Here is a 14718-nt window from a genome sequence, read left to right as displayed (position 1 = left end):
TTCAGGAAAAATATTGTCAGAAGGACCTGGCTAGGGAAAAAAAAAAAAAAGCTGGAATGAGCCAGCTGAGACAAAACATGAAGAATTTGAACATTAACCTAATGTTTTTGCTGGACTTCATTTTGTTTTACCAGACTTGTCCAGGACCAAAAGTGCTATCTCATCACACCCATTACACAAAAATTCCCCTGCAGCTCCGCTCTTAGCTGAAAGACAGCGCTGCTGCCAGCAGCCCTTCTACAAAGCTTGCCCTGGTTCCCCATTCCAGTGGAAAACAAGATGTTTTGGACCCTAATGCTGTCCCTGCCCGAGCCATGTGCAATGGGTGCCCATCCCCTCCTCTTTTACCTCCTGCGGCACTTTTGTGGTTGTTGATGTGCAAGAGGCTCCTTTCCTTAAAGCACATAAGAAATGCCTTTGCTCACTCTCAAGCAGCCAACAGCACTGCAGAAGACCTCAATTAGCCCTTGCTTTATCCTCCAACAATATGATGAATATTTGATAGCTGCCTATTGCGAGGCGAATTTCCAGGGAGAAGCCTGCCCAAGCCGGCCGCGCGCAGCCAAGCAGCCGTGCAAGCACGTGGAGCAGCCCAGTCCCTGCCGGTGTTGCTCAGACCTGCTTGGGAAATGAGCTTGGCAGCTTCGGTCCAGCTCGTGGCCAACCAGTGGCTGCACTGCAAAAAATAAAATCAGTGATGGAGCTGGCACTGGGATGAAATTGCTGAGCGATGCGCTCATCCCACGTGCGAAAGTTCAGCCTTCCCCCATTGGTTTACAGAAGTTGGGATGAGCGTGGAGGCTTTTCCATTTTCTGTTTTTTCTGTGCACAGTTACAGCAGGAACAGTGGTGTGAGAGGAAAAAGTAAATAAAAAAAAAAAAAGAAGAAATGTAGAAAAATGTCATATCCTGCAAGCAATAAAGGATCAGACATATCAGAATTAATTTTTTAGGAAGTCAAATAATTTCCATGAACTCAGAAAATATACCTCAACTGAAAATTTTCCCAGTGAAAATGGCCAATTTGTCTTTTGCGTGGCAGTGTTTTTATTTTCTGATTTTTTGTTAGAAAAAGATGTTTAAGAAAAAAATGTGGATTGAACAGAGATATGGAAATTAAACCTTGTGTTTCAGATTGATATTTCAGTATTTCAGTACAATAAAATGTGAAAAAGCCAGTACATAAAAGGAAGTCTTTTCAATGCAATTTCCACATTGTTTTTTCCAAAAACTATCTATTCTGAAATTTCTCTCTACAAAAGAGGAAAGAAAACTATCTAAATAAATACATTTGGTCAATTTTCCATTGAAATAACTGTTAAAACACTACACACTCTTGTGGCAGGAAAATCCCTCTTTCAAAGACCTCCAACATATTACACTTGCATAACAACGTCCTTATTATTACTCACCAGAGACTTAAGTTCTTGTTCTGCCCATGTTTAGGAAACTCTGCCTTACTGTTGCAAAGAAGCAGTTATTTATTCCAACAAGACTGGCTTTCCTGGTCAACACTCAACAGATCAAAGTGAATTATCGGAGGAAGATCTGCTTATTTTAGAACTGTGTATAATACAACAGAGGCCATGGTGTCTCTTTACAAGTCTGATTTGTGTTTTGTTTTATTTCTTTACTATCTAAAAAGTATTCAGATGAAGCTCTCCATGAAATTATTTAAGCAGATTTTTCAAGTAAATTTGTTTTCAAATTGCGTGTGGTCTTATTTTAAAAGTGCAGAGACTGTGGAACTGTTAACACTCATTTAAAAATTTGAAGGCATCGTATCGTCCTAGCAAATTTGCTTTTTATCCACAGTGCAAAATCTGCTTCATTGTCTTTGCCATTTGTATATGTAAGATAATGCGTTCCAGATATTTCCAAGAAACTTTGGCTAGCTCACAATTCTTCATCCTCAGAGTTGTTTTCTTCCTCAGCAGATTTACTCCAGCACCCCAACATGGACCTTCAGCCAGTGTTGGCATTGTGAGTTTGGGTAGTACTATGTGGACTGAGGATTTGTTTCAATATCAGTAGAAAAAGGTCTGATAAGGACATCTCAAGGACGTCCTACTTACCTTACATCAAGGTCCCAAGGACTGGATCTTACCTCCAGTTCACCTTCTTCAAAATGCCACTGCAACATCCTAACTACTTTCAAAGTCATTCCAGCCCACACCTTTCCTGTTAAGCTTGGAAAGCTTTTTGCCAGCCTATCAGTGGCTCTGCCATTAGAAGTGGTAATCAGCAACAGGATTCTTCTTCTTGCAAAAGGAAAATGCTACAGTGTATCTTGACACTAGCACTGCTCATTGTTATACATCTGATAGGAAAGCAAAAGTCCTGGAACAAAATAGGCTGCTTTCCTTTGAAAATATCGCCCACTCTTCCATGGTAACTGTACTTTCTCTCTCTGTTACTTCACTTTGCAGGGTTTACTGTCAACTTGAGATTTGCTAAGTATCAATTCTTCTGTTTTGGTTTGGTTGCTCAAATGGGTGGTTTGGAGATGGTTGGAAGCTCAAAATTCCTTCAGAGCCCAGTGTAACTCGGCATGTAGTCCTGTGCGCTGGGAAGAGTGTTTTGCTTTCCAGACATTCAAACACAATCTAGTAGCCCAGCTTTTCCAACCAAGAGATATTGACAGATATATTTCTGCATGACATATGTGTTTCATAGTAAGATTTGATCCACACTCATTGGCCAGGGACCTTTCCAAAGAACAGCTAATGGAGTTGTTGTTTTAATAGCTTGGTTTTTATATATATATATTTGTTCTTCTCAAAAGTACTATGAGTGGGACATCAATAGTCTGATAGCACACAGATAAAGAAGAATGCTGCCTATTTATGGCAACTTTCAATCCAAGACCTGCAGTGGGAGGGCTTCTCAGGAGCCCTCCATAGTCACCCTGCACATCTCAGGCTGGATGAGGTGCAACTGCCACTTTCCTCTGCGTGTAACTGGTTCTGTAGCACCAAACACAGGATACATCTTGATGGTATTTCGCAAAAGGCCAGGGAGATATTCTGAGACATATATTCTGCCACAGTACTTGCCCTCCTCGGTGCTTGGTGACTCACAGAACAGCTTTCATGAGTTGTTCTGGGAGAAAGAACAGGCAAGAATGAGAAATTTCAGTGAGGGAGTACTTGCACAGAAATCCTGAACTTTTCCAATGCCCCAGTGTACTGCATAGTCCAGCTGACACTTATGCAAAACATTCAAAATCAGAGACATGTACTGATTTCCAGCAGCTGAGGATTCAGGTCTGTGTTTTTTTGATACATGTTAGCATGACCATGATCTTGATCTATTTTTCTATGTAAATGGAAGGACTTTTTCCGTAAGAATCCTGGAAATATCAGTAAAAGAGAAAAACTGAGTTACCTAGAGACACAACACGGTTTGTATCATGTAAAGTCTACCCCAAAGACATGAGCAGGAAATTACTTTGTCATCTGTGAGAAGTTTTTGCAAACAAATGGTTTTGTCATTAGAGATAGACTTTTTTTTTTTTTTTTTTTTTTTTTTTTTTTTTTTTTTTTTTAGCAAATTATCTGGAAAATGCAGGTTTAAGGTGGTCAGCCTCCTCTGCAGATTCAGATGGGATTTACTGAGGAGTTTCAACTGAAATAAAAATGACAAAGTAATTCATGAGTGTTTAAGGCACTTGGCCTGGGAAAGAAAAAAAAGCAAAAAAACACATGCATTCTCAGTTGCTGTGTTCCTAGACACATGTAACCAAAAGAGAAGGAGCTGTTCTGGTTCTACCTGCCAGGTATCTGCTAGAGCCCTTAGGCAGGTTAGACCCCTGGAGAACCTCATCTTGCATCACGTTCCCACCACGGCTCTTGAACAGCCCTCACTCCCAGCATGGGCTCAGCCCAACCTCAACTGCTGATGCTTTTCCATTTTTCAGGGACATAATCATTCCAACGAGGGAAGAAACAAGTATATAGATGGTTTGTGCAAGGCCTTGTACACACCTTACAGATAAGACCTTCCCCTTCAGGCTTAGATGCAGAATTAATCTGAACTGGAGCTATTGGGAGAGTTCCACTGCTTGTGTGCTTCCATGAACCATCAAGCAGCTGAGTCACAGCACTAGTTCACTGCAGGGAATGGCTGGAGGGGACTTGAGGCAATCTCCTCATTCAGCTTTTGATTATCTGTCCCTCTGGGCCATGATCCCACAGAAGCACCTACAGCAAAGTCATTTTTGACAGCAAATACATTCTGATAATCTTCTAAGATCTCTTCAGTGGATATTTCATACCCAGGCAAGGTATTCCTTTGCTCTTCTTGCTTTTAGAAAGTTCTTTTCCCTGTTTCTTCTTATGATGGAAGTAGAAAATATGTGATTCTCTTCCCCTTTGCTGTAAATTTTGCCTGTCTGAACACTGTTATCTCATTCAGTCTTCTCCTTTTGGGGATAAGCACTCCCAGTACATTCAGTCTTTCTGTGACACATAACTATAACCTTTGTCATGTAGGACAGTGTTCTTGGAGATGTGGTGTTAAGTTCTAGGTCGCACACATATTGGGATGTTCTGGCCACAGGACTTTGAGGAGTTGTTGAAAATGAAATAGAGGAACTTTGCTGTGTAAACTCAGAAGTACTAGTATGTAGAAGTACTAAGGCATCATTGCACTTTTGCAGAAAAATCCAGTATATACTTTTTGAATTAGTGTACATAACACCTGCATTTCAATTCAAACACCACTGAGAAAGCTAACCCCGGGCCACTTAATTTCCTGGGCCGAAAACAAAATAAGCTACTTTGGATGAACCAGTTTTATGTTCAGCATAAATCAAAAATATTTGCACTGCTGTCTCAGTGAAAAAAAAAAAAAATCTTGTCATCAGTTTGACTGAGTATGGGTTTGGGAGACTATCATTCAGTAACTCAGTCAAAACTCACATAGATTCATATGGGGTTTATGATATCCAGAGGCATTAGCACCTGTGTAGATCTAACAAAGTCCAGAAAAGGCTGATTTCAGCTATGAAAACAAAAGTCACATTAGTCCTGGCTTTACCAATTTGTAAAATATCCTTCAGGAGAAAAATGCCCATGTTTGATCTTACACTAAGGATATGTTGAAATCATAAATATTGTTGACAATATTTTAGATGTTTGTCAGGATCTTTCCCATGTGTCACATTTCTGTGAAACATTTTTATGTTATTAAGATAGTTTGTTAGGCAGCTGACATATTAAAGTTCAACACAAACTTAACTCAGCTTTACAGCAGAGCTTTCAAGATGATGGGTTACATACTTACCTTAATGTGGTTAATGCTTTATTGTTTTTAAATTTAGAAGAAAGCCTGCCAGAATGGATCCTGATACAAGATTGAGATATTTTAAAGGAGGCTTTTTATATACAAGAAACACTGAAAGACCATTTTGCCCTCCATCAAGATTTGGCCCCATTATGCCAAATGCTAAAGGCTCTCACAGTAGACAATCTTGCACTTTGAGTTCTTGTCCTAAATAGTGTTTTGATTTTCTAGAAGCCTAGTATGCTTTGTGGTTTTTTTTTTTTTTTTTTATCATTTATTATTTTCTATTTCTAAAGGAGGCCTCTTCCTCCCTCCCTTTCTACTTTCTGGGCAGAGTCCAGGTGACTGTGGTTTGGTTCTGTGGGGATTTTTCTCTTGCTTCTCTCTCCCCATACATTTTTCATGTGCCCATTACTGTAGGTGCCATAAACACAAATTAAAACCAGCATCATTTCTGTCAGAAAGGACCATATTTCTCTACTCATTCATTATTTATGCAGCTTCCTTAAGTGGTGTTGTTCTTGCTTGTTTGTCTCTAATAGAGGATACAAGTAATTTCACAGCCTGCACTCATTACTGAAGTGGGTTTGATCAAGGGGACCCACTGAACCTTAAAAACAGTGAGACTCATCTCTACTGGTAGATAAATCCATGAACATTGTCCGCTACTGAACAGCCAGCCCCAGTCAGCCATTGAAACCACATTAACCTCAACTGTTATTGTGGGTCACTGAAAGGAAGGCAGTGCCTGTGCTTTGGGCACATTTGAGCACTGAATTTTTAACCTCTGGACCTAGAGAGGGTGACAAACTTGCATGATGCATATTGGATGTCAGAGCATGAGTACTTAAAGAGCTGTTCTGTGTCACTGAGCTCAGTCCTGCAAATAACCCCACCTCCTGCTCTTGAACAAATCCAACTCCAGTCTAAAAATACTTATGTTTCCTCTCTCACTGTTCCTATAAGGAAGTTTTCAGATCCTCACTAATATTTAGAAGCCTTTCTGTTTTCATCCTATACTTACAGATGGCCAATTTTAATCCAGTTATTCTTGTGCTGACATTATTATTGTCTAATTTACATAGTGCTCCCTGCTCCCATGCTGCATCACCTATCAGTTTGCTTTGAGGGAGTAGTTGCACAGCTCCCACATTTTATTTTGTGAAAGCTAAACCTGCGTGTCTGTAGCGCTGAAGCATAGACGGTCATGTTAGTCAAGGACTTAAAGCACTGGGGAAGGCGGAGAAGGTGTCCCTAATGGGAACAACATGTTCACAAATTTGTCCACCTTCACGAGTGCATTATCATAGAAGCACACACAGCGTTGATCATCTGAGACCTTCAAAATTCAGGAACCAAAACCACCTTGCACTTTCCTGGCCAAATGGTGGGAACTTGGCAGCCTTTTTATTTTATGCTGTCAAGGATTTTGTTCATATTTTCAAGTTCTTCTGCACCACAGGGAAAGCTATATTCCCTTTAAAAGAAGAAAAAAAGCTAAGCTTCTTGGCAAGTCATATGAAATCAAATTGAGGCTTTGAGAAAAGTATCTAATGCTACAAACCTCATAACGAAGCTGTGAGGCTCAGTAGCATCACCTTGCCTCTACTTGTCCCAGGCAGCAGTACACCAGCTTACACACTGATCTGCTACATCTACATATTGCTCACGAGGTCCTCATTAACAACATGCTGCCCATCCACCAATGTTCATCCTAGACAGGTAAAAAGGGACTGCCATAGGTTAACAGCAGACTCGAGAATACTGTGTAAATGCAAGAGTCCTGTATGGACTTGTCCTAGCACCTCTGCACAGGAGATGGGCATTTGCAAGACAGTTTCTTCCCTTTTTCTCTTCTTACAGCTGCTCTGTTAGGAGCACCTTGCCAAAGGTGATGCTCCAGCTCTAGGTGGACTCCATGGCATCTAGGTCATTCCTGTGAGGACCAGGTCTTTGCTTGACACTAGGATTTTGTGTGCAATGAACCCCACAGCAGCTGCCCACCCTCCTGGAGAGCCGGTGGAGAGTCTCAATGCCCCGGGCCCACCAGTGCTCTCCAAAGGCTGGTGTCTCCTGACACTCCAGTGTGAGCAGACGAGGCTGGGAAAGGTAGAGAATTTCCTTTAAAGCAGAAAGGAGGATGAGTATGGCCAGATTATACTTCTTCTCCATCTGTCCTAACTCTTAAGGACCCTGAATAACTGGGGCTCCGGCTACTTCGAGCTGCAAACCTTTCCACTGCCTTCTCTCTCTCTTTGCTCAGGGGTTGCTTTAGTCAGAAATCAAGCCACAAAGCGGTGGAGCTCTCTCCAGACTGAGGACTGGTGTTCATGCCGAGTGAGGCGAGCCATGCAGCAAACGCGCAGCTCCCAGCGTGTGCCCGCGGTGCCTGCGGAGCCGTCACGGCCGCAGCGCGGGAGAGCACTGCCACCCAGTGCCAAGGCCGGCGCCTCTGCATGCCCTCCGAGCCCTCGCAGGGGAAGAAGCCCATCGTGGTGCCCACTGCCCTTTCCTCACCACAGCGCCTTGCCTCAAGACCCCTAGGAGAGCTGCATCTCTTGGATGCCTGGAGCTATAGCTGCTTCATCCCTCCATTGCTTCCTTTTCCTTGTGAGTTAACATTTCAGTCTGTTCTTTTGCTTTCATTTTAAACATCGACTTTTTAAGTAATTCTAAATAGAAGGAAGTAGTTAATATCTCTGTCTTTTTCAATACCTAGTTAAATTAACAGCCTGATGGCAAGGCAAGCAGCAGCCTGTGAAGCACAGGAATGAAGTGGTCAAAGTGGTGCAAAGAGCTGAAGGTGGATCCTGGATTCTAGGTGCAGACCCCAAAGTCAGGCCTTGTGTATATGGGGATGCTAAGGAGATTTAAGCTTAAGATCTGCATTTAAGTTGTAATATATAAACCATCTTACATACCAAAATGAATTAAAAGAAACAGAATTAAGCCCTATTTTAAATAAAAATGTCACCACAGTAAGGTAATGCAATTTGTCTAAGGTATTAAAAAGTGGATTTCCTTTCCTTCCCTGCATCAATGTGCAGTCTATCTTTAGAGCACAGAGCAAACACAGCTAGAAGGTGTTGGATGCCAGAGATGGTCCCTTCCACGCTGCTCTCTGGTATTGATGATCTGATGATATTAATTTCCTTCTGCTCTACTCCCATCTCAAAAGCAGCCTGGCTCCTGCTTCAGCTACCTGAGCACTCTTTGGTTTACTCACCTACAGGAAGGGATTACTGCTGCTCTTCATTAAGTAGATAATGCAAAGAGAATTGCTAAAGAATTACTGTTGTCTGTTTAGAGGTGAAAGTTGTGAGATTAGATTAAAAAAATACTGCCTAAAGAAACTCGGTATTTTAGGTACGGACAGCTAGGTAAGTGTGCTTAGCATTGAAATATTTGTACTATCAAAAGAATCAAGGAAAGATTAAAGAAAGACTTGAGGTCCAGCTGCTTAACAGTAGAAAGCGCAAACCCATAAGGGTTGCAACTTCACTCTGCTTCAGCTCAGGCTCCAACACCAATCCTTGCCTGGCTGAATCCTCAGGACAACAGCAAAAGTCAGTGTAGAATTGCCATGGACTTTACAAACTTAATGATCAGCCCTCTCCCATCTCAGTTTCATATCATGGTTAAAGATAAGGGAAATGAAAAAAGAGGAAAAAAACGTATGGCCATTAGTGGTTATTGCAGTTTATTCCCAGTGTAGAGATACAATATCGTTTGTTTCTTGGTGATTTGCTGTACATAGTGTTACTGACCTTTAGTTACTTACCTAAAGGCAAATACATTTCCATTAGCATTGTTTACACTTTCAACATTATGTGAGTTAGTATACAAGTTACTGGAAAAATGGCTTATGTATTTCAGGTGTCCTGCCCCATGGAAGGAGTGAGAAGGTCGAACAGCCTGGATGGTTTGGAGATTTTTGGGACCCTTGCCCATGGCACATTCTTTGAAGCACTCAGGATTTTTCAGCTTCTCCCAGGATCCCAAGGTAGGAACTCCATAAGAGGTAGAAGGAAATGAGTAATCTTGGACCATAAATTGCTCCCTGAATAAGTCTTGGCTTTGTTTAAAAGCAAACTTACGTGTAGAGGGCAATAAGGGAGCTCAGGAAGGCTCCCACGGAGGCATGGAAGCCAAGTGGCTGGGGCACTTTCCTTGCCATGTGCCAGAGTGCATGGAAGAGCACAGCCATCCCTGATGCTGAGGTCTGCAGCAACCAGCAGCCTTTGCCAAGGAAGCAGCAAAGAACATCATACAGCTGTATGGAGAGACCAAACACCCTGCTTAATTCCAAAGTTAATGAAGAGAGGAGAAAGCTCCTGGTAAATATGTTAAAAAAAAAAAAAAAAAAAAAAAAAAAAAAAANAGTGCATGGAAGAGCACAGCCATCCCTGATGCTGAGGTCTGCAGCAACCAGCAGCCTTTGCCAAGGAAGCAGCAAAGAACATCATACAGCTGTATTGAGAGACCAAACACCCTGCTTAATTGCAAAGTTAAAGAAGAGAAGAGAAAGCACCAGGTAAATATGTAAAAAAAAAAAAAAAAAAAAAAAAAAAAAAAAAAAAAAAAACCTTATTCTAAGCTTGGAAAACAAAACAATTCAATGGTAAAGATAAAAGAAAGCCAGGTCATGCAAGACATTTGCATTAGGCAGGATAAGGCCTTATAAATGTGCAGTAGGGATTAATTGCACTTTGGCAGAGATGGACTAGATGACCTACCACAACAGTTCTTGAGGTAGTTAACAATCAGAATAAGTCATCCTGAAAATGCAGTAGGGAAGCTCAGTGTTGCAGAGACTCGCAGCAGAAATGGCTGTGTTCTTCTGCATGATAATAAGAGAAAGCACAAAAGGGTGAATTAAGGACACAGGACTGGCTCTGCACTTTAATTTCCTGATTTTTGTCAGGTTATAACTTGAACATTTCTAAAAGGTAAGGCAATTTTGTTGGCTGTGAAATCTTTATCTGTTTTCTTTTTGCTTTTCTTCTTTCCTAAGAGGGAGATGGAAATATCTTGTGACAGATTTTTAAATCCTGAGTGGCTGATACAGCTTGACAATAGACGTTTTTACAGTATAGTGTTTATGAAATTAGGTTTGTATGGTGGGTGCACTACATACTTACAGCACAACTATTTATTCAGGTAATCACATATTTTAAACAAAAAAGGCAATCTTCATATAAGCATGATTTATTTACCCTGGAGACTAGAAAAACTCTCTCAGGGAAATGTATATTTAGACATCTTTAAAAAATATCTTACTTACCCAGTTAAATACATTAAATCTGGAGATTAGGTGATTCACCTGACAGACAGCAAGGCCTCCTCTGGAACTGTTTCATTCTGATAAGCAAATGTGTATTTCATGCCTGCTTGCTGTGGAAAAATTACTGTATTTGCACAATAACTTGTAATGACTCTGAAGAGGTGTTTAAATATCACTAGCATTTTTAAACCCCTACACAAAAAAGCAAACAAACACAAAGGCAGTCAATATTTTCATCAAACACTACTATATTCAGCTATGCTGCAGCTTTGATTCAGGGGCGCTGAACACTTACGTCTCTGAGACATCTGCTGTCTTCAGACCGGCAGTCATCTTGTCTTCAGTTAGGAGCAGATAGAGGAGTGTCTTCAAAGAAAACTTGCTTCCTAAAAGCTGTAACCGAGTCCTTTTTTATTTTGGGTATTCTCGCTGAGAGTCTATGGCCACTGGGAAAGCAACCTCCCTATTAAAGACAGGTTGTTTATACAGAAGGAATGTTAAAGGTGTTTTTTAAGGTGCTTGAAAAAAAAATTTGAAGTGTGATCTCTAGGATGAAGGGAAAATCAGTGTCATTGTTTAGTAAGGGGAGGTAGATTTTCCTTTCTGCCAATGCTTACATTGTTCCCAAATGGCCAGATTTCCCTAATGACACACTTAAAACTGTTTTCTTCCAGCTTCCTATAATTTAAACAAGAAAGAAAGAAAAGGAGAAAAAGAAATGTGACTAGCATTTCCTCTCTACTTCACGTATCAGAGAGTAGCATGGCTGTCATTTAGTCAGTCAGATTTACATACCTCAGACCTTATAGCTGAAACGCTTCAAGAACTATCTTGTTTTCAAAGCTGGGACCAAGCACTGCTGCCAGGCGTTTGGCTGAGAACAACATTTTCTACGGACAGACTCTGGCACTGTAAAATGAATCTCTAGGATTAGTTCTTCAGTAGAAAACTCTTTACACTGTTCATTGCGGCAAAGAGGTTGTTAGGAGCCCAAGGGTTCTCAGCAAAAGAGTGCAAAGTGTCATTTGTGAGAAACACAAGACATTTTGATAAGCAGAAATAGAGTGATAATTTGCTTAAGAGACTTAAAATGATATTGGTACTGCCACTTTCTGGAATTGAGAAATCACTTTTAAAATTACAGAATCACAGAATCACCGAGTAGTTGAGGTTGAAAGGGGCCTCTAGCGATCATCTAGTCCAACCCGTCTGCTCCAGCAGGGACACCCAGAGCACGGGGCACAGGGCGGCATCCAGGCGGGTTTGGAAGATCTCCAGAGAAGGAGACTCCACAGCCTCCCTGGGCAGCCTGTGCCAGGGCTCTGTCACCCTCATAGTGAAGAAGTTCCTCCTCACATGGAGATGGAACTGCCTGTGTTTCAACTTATACCCATTACCCCTTGTCCTGTCACTGGCTACCACCAAGAAGAGTTTGGCCCCATCCTCCTTTCATACATTTTCCCTTCATGTATTTTCCCTTCATTGTTCAGTTCTTCTCTCAGACTTCTCTGTGAAAAAATCAAAGTGAAAAACTACTCTTTTTTTTTTTTTTTATGAGCACATGGTGGGTTATCTGGGATAGAAGATGGAAGCAGAAGTCAGCAGGAGAATCAGAGGAATGTGGAGAGAGGAGTGGAAAACCAAAAAGCACGACAAAGACACAAAAGATACACTGATCTCAAATTTTCCTCTCAGTGAGGCTTCTCATTTGATCCTCTTTGAAGGGACGGTAATTTAAAAGTGAATCATTTCAGACACTGGGAAAATAGCAGGAATGGTATGAAAAAAAAAACAGATTTGCTGGTCAAGACACAGAAATGGAGTAGAAGAGAATTCTGTATTTCTTGGCTTTATGACCATGTTACCTACAACCTAAACTCCATGAAATGTCCTCTGAAGCACTCCTTTGCTCAGACATACTTACAAGTCTTTCTGTTGCACTGTACTACCTCTCCAGGAAAACTCCTCCTCTTCTTCCTCTACTTCCATGCTAGTCCCAGTTCATACAGTGGACTCACCATTACATGGACTTCCTCCTTCACTCCTCTCAGTTTTGGACGTTGAGGTCTTCAGTTCCAGTTACACCACTGTTGTCACCAGCTGTTCATTGTGGAAGAGAACGGAAGTCCCTGCACAGAATTATTTTTTCCAAAAATGTAATCATAGTATTTTGCTCTTATAAAACAGCACTTTTCATTCAAAGATCTCTGAGCTTGTAACTGATTACTTAAGTCACAAAATGTCCCTGTGATCTAGGAGAGTATTGAAATGGATGAGTAAACTAGCATAGATGAGTAAAAGTCATTAGTCAGGATGACTAATGGAGATGAGAAATGCACTGATACAGGATAGCTTGTGGAAGACAAGCATGAGCTTCGAATGGGTTACCAGAGTGATTTTCAGAGAACGTTTCTGAACACCTACACTTGTTCTGCAGCCAGCAGAGCTGTGCCTGCCTGCTCATGCACGTCTGAAAACCAGACCAGTTCTGACTTACTGGGGACACCAAAGGGGAAGAGGAAAAGACATTTCTGAAGCAGAAGTATGTATGGGATGTGGGAACACAAGATGGAGTGGATCACACAGGCTATCGAGTCCAATTGCCCACTGTCACAGACAACCACAGAAATTACATCCAGCCTAGAAGTCTGTGTGGACTGTCCACTACTCACCATGCTGCCCCAAGCTCTGGCACCAGATGTCCTCATGTTAGACTTTATCGGGAGTCTGACCCTCACCTGATTGCCGTGGCAGACCGACATCACCTCCCAAGCTGGACAAGGACATCTTTAACAGCACTGCTCAGATGGATGTGCACCAGCCAAGCGCTATCCAGTCATGCCATGCTCAGTTTCCCTTCACTGTGTGGCCCACCCTCACCTGCTCCAGGAGCACCAGGAGAGAGAAGGGGAAAGAGACAGGAACATCTGTTTCCCATGTGCAGTAATGAGGGTACCAAGGGGCTGATGGATTTGGAGTAATGCTTGGGTAAGACTGACAACTATTTCCTCCTGCTTCGTACACATAACCAGCACCCACCTGTTTTCCTCCTACCCAGAGATATTTTTGAAAAGCTTCTTCTAGCAAATTTCTGCACCAAAATTATCACCATCTAGCAGTCAGCCTTGTTGCCGTGTTCCCACGTCAACTGTGTGTCATGACAACAGATGATAGAAATGCTGCTATTCAGACTTCAGATTGCGTGTTTCTTTTCTTTCTTTCTTTCTTTCTTTTTCTTTTTTTTTAATTCTCCCATTTTTAATAGCTTAAAAAAGAGCTCTGAACAAAAGTGCTTGCTCCGTGATGCAGTGCTGAGCTAAGGCGCGCAGGGCAGGTATACCTGCCCACACTTCAGCAGGCAAAAATAGGTAGAGTGGGTGAGGTTTCCTGAGGCATGTGGGGGCTGCAGCAGAAATGCTTCTCAGGAGGAAAGAGACAGCGAGAGGAAGGAAAAGAGAGAGAAGCATGAGGACGTGTGCGGAGATGCCTCCTCTGGAGCTCATTTGTGCTGGTGCTCCTCTTCCCTAAGCCGTGTTTTCTGTCACCCAGCTCCCTTGCACAGGATGCAGCTCTGTGCCCAGGTTGCCCTGTGGAGCAAAACTAGATCAGACCTTTCACCTGGGGATGGACCTCATGCTCCAGTGGGGAGGGCTCCATGTCCTATCAAGTCTGCCCAAGCCACCTCGAGATATCAAGAGTGAGATTATGGCCAATAAATCACAGTCAGGCTTTTGTTCCACAGCTATCTGTCATCATAAATTTCACCTGTGATCTAACAGATCAGGACAAAGACTAGATTAAGCCTCTGTTTTGACATGAGTGTACTTTTATAAAAAAAGATGGGGAAATGCAGAAGTAAGACTGTGAAAAGTAGGACTTCTTACATAATTTAACAGTCTAAATGTTTTATTAACCTTCTGCTAGGTGAGCAGAAGTATTGATTGCCTTCCTTTGGATCAAAACCTCCCCTAAAATGTGATGCTAGCAATATAAGAAAGCCTAAGAATGGCAATTTTAAACACCATCTATATTAAAATTCTTCTGAACTTTCCCAAAAGAAGTGGGAGAGTAGATATGTGTGTAATGCCTTTAATGTAAAAAAAAAAAAAAAAAAAAAAAAAAAAAAAAACCTGTTTTAATTTTTACTG

This window comes from Nothoprocta perdicaria, unplaced genomic scaffold (assembly GCF_003342845.1).
Source record: "Nothoprocta perdicaria isolate Ctin4 unplaced genomic scaffold, notPer1 scaffold_205, whole genome shotgun sequence".
Lineage (NCBI taxonomy): Eukaryota > Metazoa > Chordata > Aves > Tinamiformes > Tinamidae > Nothoprocta > Nothoprocta perdicaria.
Note: the sequence above shows the minus strand (reverse complement) of the source record.